This window comes from Coenobita brevimanus, chromosome 52, assembly GCF_032717465.1.
Source record: "Coenobita brevimanus isolate Jiangsu-jjx chromosome 52, ASM3271746v2, whole genome shotgun sequence".
Classification (NCBI taxonomy): domain Eukaryota; kingdom Metazoa; phylum Arthropoda; class Malacostraca; order Decapoda; family Coenobitidae; genus Coenobita; species Coenobita brevimanus.
The window spans coordinates 28064919-28074346 of NC_137005.1; the positions used below are offsets into that span (position 1 = coordinate 28064919).

The window sequence follows — 9428 nt, forward strand, 5'->3', positions numbered from 1 at the left end:
TGACAAGAGAGAGAGAGAGAGAGAGAGAGAGAGAGAGAGAGAGAGAGAGAGAGAGAATAAAAATGGAGTCTCTTGAGAGAAGAGAGAAAGGGGAATGATGAATGAGAAAGGATAGGAGAGGGAATGAAATTATATGAGTGGGAAAATTAACCATAAGAGAAGGGGTTAAGGAACAGATCTCTCTCTCTCTTTCTCTCTCTCTGTATATATATTTATACCTATTTATCTATCTATCCATGTATCTAAAACTGCTGCGTTGTTTGTTTGTTTGTTTGTCCTTCAATCACTCCCAAACCAAGGGCCAGAGACCCACAAACCCATATATATCCTGAATCAGGGCGACCCAAGCATAATTTTAGGCTGGTCAAAATTCAAATTTAGGTCATTTGAGGTCACCGGAGGAGTGTTTGCCCTTTTTTTTTTTTTTGGGGGGGGGCAACGCCGGGTACCCCTGCACCCCACTTTTTGGTATGGAGGCTCACGTGGCCTACAGTCCGGACATAGCTGTTAGGTTGACCTCCGAGGTCACCTGAGGTCACTGATCGGAGATCATTTATGGTCACCGGTAATACATGCTCGAACGACTGAGACTCACAGTTCAGACATTGGCTCTGTGAGGTTGACCTCTGTGCTCATTTGAGGTCACCGGTAATACACGCTGGAACGACTAGACCCAGCAGCCCAACTTTTGTCGCTGAGACCCCATTTCGAAAATAGGCTATGTGAGTTTGACCTCCAAAGTCATTTGAGTTCACTTGTCGGAGGTCATTTCAGGTCACCGGTAATAGTAAACATGTGCTCACGGATACTGTGGATTAGTCTGTGAAAGCTGAAATACAAAGTTCTTGGACCTCTTATAAGCTCTCTTGAAAAGCGTAAGAGGTACTGCTGCGGCCAGGTGTTGTTATCCGCCCTCGTCCAGCCAACCCGTGTATGTGGCAGGGTCGCATTCGCGAACACAGAAGTTGCCTTCTACGCATTTTTGTCAAAAAATATCCCTTCAGGTTTGAGCTTGTACTAATAGATAAAGCAATAGTAATATTTACTTTGAAGGTTTGACTGATAACATGAATATATCACACTTAATATTTAATAACTGTACTGTTTCTCTTATAAAGCCATGCAAGTTATTTTGAAATGTATATTTGATTTCATTCCACGACTTTCTGTAGGTCTGAACCTACAACAGGTTAGAGGCATTTATTTGTTACCAGCAGAGAGAGAGAGAGAGAGAGAGAGAGTATGGTGGGCGCTTGTGAATTTTGGAGAAATGAGATGGAGGCAGACTAATGCAGGGAAGTGCAGGGAATGAGGAACCCTCATTGAAAACATGCCCATAATATGAATATTTCTTCCATCAGTCACTGGAATTTGCCTTGCTATGTGATAAAGGGTTTATATATATATATTTTTTTTAATGTCTACTATCGGAGGGCTGTATGAGACAGCCCTAGCATGTATTCAATGTGGACGGTGAGTGTTAGCGCCGAAGTGGTGACATGTAGAGAGGTGTTTGGTATGAAGGAGGACTACTGGGCCTTGAGAGCAGGCTGTGAAGCCTATGCCCGGAGTCGGACACATACAAAAAAAAAAAAAAAAAAAAGATCAATGCTATTAATTAAAAAAGAAAAAGCCTTCCTAAGAAAGGACTTTGTCTCACTGTCCAGCGAGGGATATCTAGTTAATGATAAAAATACTCTGGAGTTTGCCAAAAAATCTCCAGGTGCCAACCAGAGAGAGAGATAAAAAAAGCGAACATAAGGCATTTAACAGAAATTATGCTGCCAACGGCCATGCCACGTTGAGTACACCGCTTCCCATCCGATCAGCGAAGTTAAGCAACGTTGGGTCTGGTTAGTACTTGGATGGGTGACCGCCTGGGAACACCAGATGCTGTTGGCATCCCTACGTCAAGTTGTGTTGGTGGAGGATTAGTGCCCCTCCCTGTAAAACAATTAACTCTAAGCCCTTGGCCACCCCATTTGGGATACATGGCGTCTGGCAATGGATGGATGGATGCTGCCTGGCTAATGATTTGACATTGTCGGCTGGCGTTACCCAGAATAAAACCCATCTTTCATTTTGTCCGACGAGACGTTCTCCTGGGAGAAATAAACTTGTTTGTCGTCAGCCTAAGGTAAAAATCCCTGTTTAGCTCGAGCACTATAATTACCCGTATCGCGTAAAATCATGTGTATGTAGCCGGAATGAAGCTCATACCTACCCCTTTATCGGCCTGCAGCCTCCCTATAACGAGTACTATTTTCCACCAGAAGACTGAGTTAAGTGGTGAGACTGTCATCTCAATTTCAGTGTAAGGACCTGCACCTCGTCTCTCTCTCTCTCTCTCTCTCTCTCTCTCTCTCTCTCTCTCTCTCTCTCTGTGTGAACAGGAGTTGAGGGTACGACAAGAAAGAAGGAAGTCGATTTCAGTAACTATCAGTCAATGGGCACGGTCCCAGGGCAAGGTAAAGGTTCAACCTGTGTATGTGAACAAAATAACTGAAATAGTTTTGATCTATTTCAACTTGACATAGAGGTTGAGGCTCAGCCATAGAGATGACCTACAGTTATATAAAGAAAAAAAAAAAATGGGTCAAAGGTAAAGGTCACACAGCAAGGTTAGGTTTAGAACAAACTTTGTGGAAGAGTTCAGATTAAGATGAGAGCAAAGGAACTCTATTATAAAGCAAGCAATTAGTATTCAAGATCATCGGGATCGGTCAAAGGCCAAGTGTGCATGGCAATGTCATCTTAAATAGTCTTTATCTGACGTAGACCAAAGTCTGTGGGAGGGTTCAGGGTAAAGCATGGATGAAGGGATTCGTTACCGAACAATCCCTCAAAGATAAACACTACAGGACAAAACAAATTTTCGTCACTATAACTCAAAATAATTTGTAGTTCATTTTGAACAAACTTTGTGGAATGACTGGGATGAGCCAGGGCTGAAGAAAATTTATGTTGAGAACAACAGGTCAAAGATCAAAGTCACTGGACAAAGTCGACTCAAATAGTTTTGATTTTAAACGACCTAGGTTGGTTGAAAGGTCCAAGGGTCAGGTAAATGTGAAGTTACTGGATTTTGAGAGCAACAGGTTAAAAATCAAGGTCACAGGGCAAAGTCACATGGTCAGGCCCTAGACAAGTAGGTGGACGCACTTACTGCACTCAAAGTGTTCCTTCTTGATTTAATTTAAATCATCTGTTAACATATTGAAAAAAAAAAAAAAAAAAAAAAAAGGACGCCGTCGTCTCACGAAACATACAGAAATGGATGTGGTGCTTCCCCCCCCCCCTTTCCCACATAGGACTCCCAGTGCATAACCAACATTATGTTCTTCGGAAATTAACCAGATTCCGTATGAAGGATTTTTGCAATTTATAAGAATAACCTGGGGAAATTTTGGATAAAAAATTGTATTTTAAAGCCTCACTAATTGTACCGCCGCCTTCAGGTGACTTTGTGCTGAGTGACAGGCCAAATGGCTTCCTGTAACAAAGAAAACAATTTAGTACGCTTGGTGGTAACCATATGACCACATGACGCATAGTGGTCTAATGGACTAAGGCGTTCCAGCCGGATGGAGCCTGTAAGGGGATTGCATCTGAAGGATGGTTGAGGGTTTTCTGTTCATATAATGCCACTCAAGGGTGAGTGGAGTTGGTCACCCTTGCCATAAATGTCGGGACCGAGTTTTCTAACTTCGGACCCTCCACACATCTGAAGGGATAAAAAAGGAATGGATGATGAATTGAATTATATTACAGTAATCAGCAAACTAATTCATGCAGCTAAGGAGTAGCTTCTATAATTCTTACACCTTTACTTGACTCAAAATTTCGTCCTTTTGCAGTTTTTTTCAAGTAGCTCTACGGTAGATATAGATAATGCTAAGGTTCCACATGATCTTCACAGTTCTACATCTTAGCTAGCACTATATTCTAGCGTTAAAATATTTAACTGTGACACCTAAGCGTTCAAGATAGTGATGTGGTGGTCTTAGGCTGAGCCAAAGTCAAAGCAGAACAGTAATGAAGAGGTTAATGAAGCTGTCTCTAACCCCTGCAGTTCGAAAAGTCTATCCTATACTTTTTAATACGTCATCGGACTGAAATGAATAAATTGTTAAAAAGGAAGGTCACAGTTGAAAGCGAACCTCCCATAAGCATTTGTATCTGAACATAAAAAAGACTCAAATTGTTTTAGTTAAGCCTATGTTATTATCATTTTCTATTAGTTTTTGAAGGTTCCTTTTTTGGACATTCTCTCTCTCTCTCTCTCTCTCTCTCTCTCTCTCTCCTTCTTACTATAAGGCTTATTTTCACACATTGGCGTTGTCTTATCAACTACCTCATCTACTCACACTCGGTTTAACACTTTCTCAGTTTCACTAATTCAGTCTTACCCTAACTTTCAAACACTTCCACTCTTTCATTTACCAATTTCCTCCAAGAATTTTATCTCGCACGCTTTTTTATTCTGAGTCACACTCACAGCAACTACCTCACACTAGTCACACCCACCCATATTCTTTCACACACGCATTCATTCTCATTTTCCCTCTGCATCCCATTACTTACAGTCTCTCTCTCTCTCTCTCTCTCTCTCTCTCTCTCACACACACACACACACACACACACACACACACACACACACACACACACACACTCAGATTTACTCATCTTTTTCTTTCGCAGTCATGTCCACACTCCCCATCTCTCTCGTATTCACTCACTCACTCACTCATATATACCTATTTCCATAGCTATCTATGCATACTCAATCGGATATCAAATCACTTAATAGGCTATGCAAATCTTATTCAGTTTTTTCATGAATCTTTTTGTTTATTTATTTTTGCATATATTCATATATTCTCTGTTGCAAATGCATAAAACTGTTCCAGGTCCATTTTCTGTGACAAGGAAAGTTAGTTTGTATCAAGTGTGGTAGGTGTGGGCGGCCACCATCCACTCGCTCGATGTAATGCTGCCTTTAGGTAGCTTTGACTGACAAGCCGTATCGTGTCCTTTTACCCAGGAAATTAGTTATTATGTTGACTGACAGCCATATAACCAAATACACCTAGTGGTCAAGTGGGCTAAGGAACTCCAACAGGATTGGGCTATTAAAGACTTTCATCCGAGGGAAGGTTGGAGTAATGGGGTTTATTGCTCGCCTACAGTAATGCCACTCAGGGGTGTGGAAGGCTAATCGCCCTCGTCTTAAATGTCAGGACTGAGTGGCGTTGTCCTGGGCCTCTACGCTCCTCATAGGGCAAAGAAGATTTAGGTGACAGATATGCAGACAAAGACATATAGATATGCGGACAGACCGACAGTTAGGTAAGTAGCTGGGTAAAAATGATTTGATTTTTTTTTTTCTTTGAGGATGGGGACTGAGGATAAGGTCTAGAAAAAAGACAACGAAGACAGAGGCAATTGCATGTCGACTACACGAGCATCATTGAGGTAACCAATCATCTTTTTTCTAAGTTCCGATCTTCCACAGTAATTCGACACGCAACAATTCAGGTCCCCAACTGTAGCCTGGTGGTGGGTGAACTGGGACAAAGGAAAATCGTCTAGGAACTATATAGCTGACAGACAGATGACAGACACACCTAGTATCTGGGTAAAGTACAGCAGACGACTATGAGAAAATTATGCGACGCTATTAATATCCTTTCCGCGGTTGATTAATTAATCGCACTGTCCCCTGTATTAAATGACATAATAACTGAACTCGATATGGCCAAGGGGAAGGGAAGAGCCCAATATTTTATAGCAATTTCTGAAGCACGTAATGAGGATAGAATGTGCCTGGTCGTTCTTTAGCGTTACTGACTGTCCTCCATAAAGTGAGATGCAGCCTGATTGTATGTAATTTCCCTTGTCGTTTCATATGTATCCGCCATTAATTATGGGCTTTCCGGTCTCTTCGCAGTCTTAGAATCAACAAGACGGAGAACTAAGACAGTGCAACACCTCGCCCACCAACTGGTTTAAGAGCCGAATATTTAACCGTGACCTGTGCCATTGACCTTTGACTGTCCCCAAAACTGAATCACTCTGTTCTTGTCTGATCCTTAATACTTCCACCAAGTTTGTCTCAAAAGAGACGAAAAGTTGACCTTGCCTGTGACCTTGGTCTTGGGCTTTTTCTTATTATCTCATCCTCAGCTGTTCCACAAAGTTTCATCTAAATCGAATAAAACTTTAAATTGACCTCGCCAAGTGACATTAGCCTTTGACCTATTGTTCTAACAAGCAACAGGTCCATTCCCTGGGGGATCCTTAACTCATCCACTGCGTTTGAGCCAAGGGAGACAAAACTGTTATATACTTCGCTTACATAGACACGGGTTGAACTCTGACCTTGCCCTGTGTCCGTGACCTCTGAGGATTTATTTTCAAAACTGAACCTCTTCATTCTTGTATTATCCTCAATATTTTCTCGAAAGTTTGGTCTAAAGTGAGAAAAAGCAATTTCAGTTGATTTTGCTACGCCTAGTCTTGACTTTTCCATTAAGTTGCCAACTCGTTTTTACAAATTAAACAAGGAATTTACTGAGATACTTAGTGTGTCACAGTTATTATCACTTTTTATACTACACGAACACAAGCAAATGCAACCACTCTAAATATTAGAAAATTAACCTATTTTTTACAAAGTTACCTAAACTATGCATTAAGATCTGGTCTTAGTTTGTTACTGAGGAATTTCTCCCAGTGAAAGCCTCTGTTTTGTCACAAAACATTAAAGATAGATTCGATCATCGCTCTCGTGCTCTTGTTTATTTTCAAGAATATAATTATGGAGTAAATGGGAAGTTGTTGTCTGCCATGGAGATATGTATCAGGGTACTAAGGCTGGAGAGGATGTTTATAGTGAACTGAGTGACTATTTCTATATGAATGTTTGATTGAAACAGAGATGTATCAGGTCTCGATGGTTGTTTAATCTGTCTATGGATGGGGTTGTAAAAGAGACACAAGGTAGGGCAGTGGATGGTGAAGCGGCCCTAATGAGAGAGGACAGCGTTTGGAAACTTCCTATACTGTTGTTTGCAGATGATACTGTATTGTTAAATGAAGACGAAGGGGAACTGCAAGGCCTGGTGAATGAATCTGGGAGAGCGTGTAAGAAACGGAATCTAAAGGTGAATGTTGGGAAGACTACAGTTATGGTCTTCGAGAGAAATGAAGTCACTGAACGTACGATGAAACTGGATGATGAGGAAATGGAAAATGTGGGTGCATTTAAGTATTTGGGTAGTGTGATGAGTAAGGATCAATGTTTGGAGGATGAAGTGCTAGAAAGGGTACAACAAGGAAGAAAGGTTGATGGTTCTTTGAAAGCAGTGGTAAGAAACAGGGAAGTATTCGTGAAAGTAAAAAAAGTCGCAGCATGATAGTCTTGTGATACCAACTATTGCGTATGTAAGTGAAGCTTGGACCTTGTTTGACGGACACAAGTCAAGAGTGAGGGCAGTGGAAATGAGTTACTTGAAAGGAGCAAGTGAAGTTACATGGAGAGACAGACATATGAGGAAGTAAAGGAACGTTGTGGTGTGGATGTGGATGTGATAGAAAGAGTTAGGAAAAATACACTGAGATTTGTTGGCCATGTGGAGAGGATGGAGAGCGAGAGACTAGCGAGGAGAGTGTATATGAGTGAGGTGGGGTGTGGGGGGAGGTAGGGGGAAGGACGATGATGAAATGGAAGGTTGAAGTGGAGAGGTGTATGAGAGAGGGGGTGTGAGTTGGAGGGAGAGCAGTGAAATGGCAGGGGTTCAGGGCGACATGGAGGAGTTTTTTGTGGCCATCCCTTACGGGATTACGACGTCTGGAGATAGAGAGACAGAAAATGTGCCGAATTCCTAGATCGTCTCTGGGTTCAACATTTTTTTTTTTTTTTCTGTGGGCAATAATACCTTATTTCACTAAGATGTCGTTTTTTGTAGCGTATTCTTCCCACCAGACGATTTTATTCAACTTCGGCGTGATACATAGCAATGAAGGGGTCAATGGAGGCTTCAGTTTTGAAAATTCCCCCTAAGCTAAGTAAAACTGTTTAGTAGTAGCAACAATAAAATAGCCCTACAGAGTGCATCATTTGGTTGAGGAACACAAAAAGATATATTTGGGTTGGATGATAAACTTGGCTGTTGGGATGGTCGACGTATTTCCTATTCAAACCCTCTTCTTCGTATGCCTCACTGAGCAGAATATAATCGTCTGCTGTCAGCTGCAACTGAAGATTAGAGTTGTCCCGACCTTCAAAGGATTAATGATAACATAATTTGCACTTCTAGGTTCCAAAGGTTCAATCTTATTTGAGTAAAACTGCATTGTGTTCGTTGGCATAAAACACTTAACGAAGACACGAGAAGTAACGGATGAAATATGTATGAGTCTCCGCACGTCAGTAATTTTGTATTCTCTTTCACCCACTGTGTCTCATGCACGTATTCTCTTTCATCCACTCCATCTCTTGCACACTTGATTTTTCAAGTATCGGTGCACATTCGACGCAATAATATAACACCACAGGCGATGGATACTGCATAATGTACCATATTCTTGGTACCAAACGAAGTAATTAGTACCTCAGCTTGCATTTTGTATCTTGGCATTCTCTTGGCTGCTATTTGTATACCAGTCCAGTTGACATCAACAACAAACAATATGATGCAGAAGGGTAATGTGCAGAATACTAGTATATCGCTGTGATCGAGGACATACGAAACTTCCAGTCATTATAATACACCATTGTGGCCATCGGTCCTTCTCCACGTTTGTAGCATTTTTTTTTTTTTTGCGTACACGAAGCGGTGTATTGTATCGCTGTGTGTGTGTGTGTGTGTGTGTGTATGTGTGTGTGTGTGTGTGTGTGTGTGTGTGTGTGTGAATAATATTAATGTATACTTGTTTGATCCAATTTCGATGATACTTGGCTGAAAGGTTGATGGTCAACCATAGGTTAAGTAACTTAATTTTAAGAACAAAAGGGCAAAAGTCTATGTGACACAAGAAGGCTAAATCAAACAGCAATGATCAAAATTAAATTTAACTTGGTGGAAAGGTTTAGTGTAAAGCACAAATAAAGTGATCAGATTTTAAGAACAATTTGTCGATTGCTAAGGTCACAGGGCAAGCTCGCCTCGATAACTCAGACAAGTGTGTGTTGAATCGGACCAAATGTGGTGAAGGGGTTATGGATTAGGAGAGTAAGAAATTAATTTATTTTGACACCATTCAGTCAAATTAAAAATTATTGGGCCGGGTCTACGTTTATGTTCTTATACCGATTACAGGGAACGGATATTGCACTCTTTGACTGTTGCATTTAAATGCTGGGGAACTGCCAGAAGCCTGTTCAGTTAAATGGGGTACATTCCCATTCACAAGTCAAGCCCCCA

The 9428-nt window shown here is 41.2% G+C and overlaps 1 non-coding gene across 1 annotated transcript; it reads left to right on the forward strand.

The window, feature by feature from the left end:
* Nucleotides 1-1783: 1783 nt before the first annotated feature.
* Nucleotides 1784-1902, forward strand: LOC145400581 (5S ribosomal RNA). Its single transcript, XR_013897465.1, has one exon. It is a non-coding gene; the product is annotated as a 5S ribosomal RNA (ribosomal RNA).
* Nucleotides 1903-9428: the final 7526 nt, after the last annotated feature.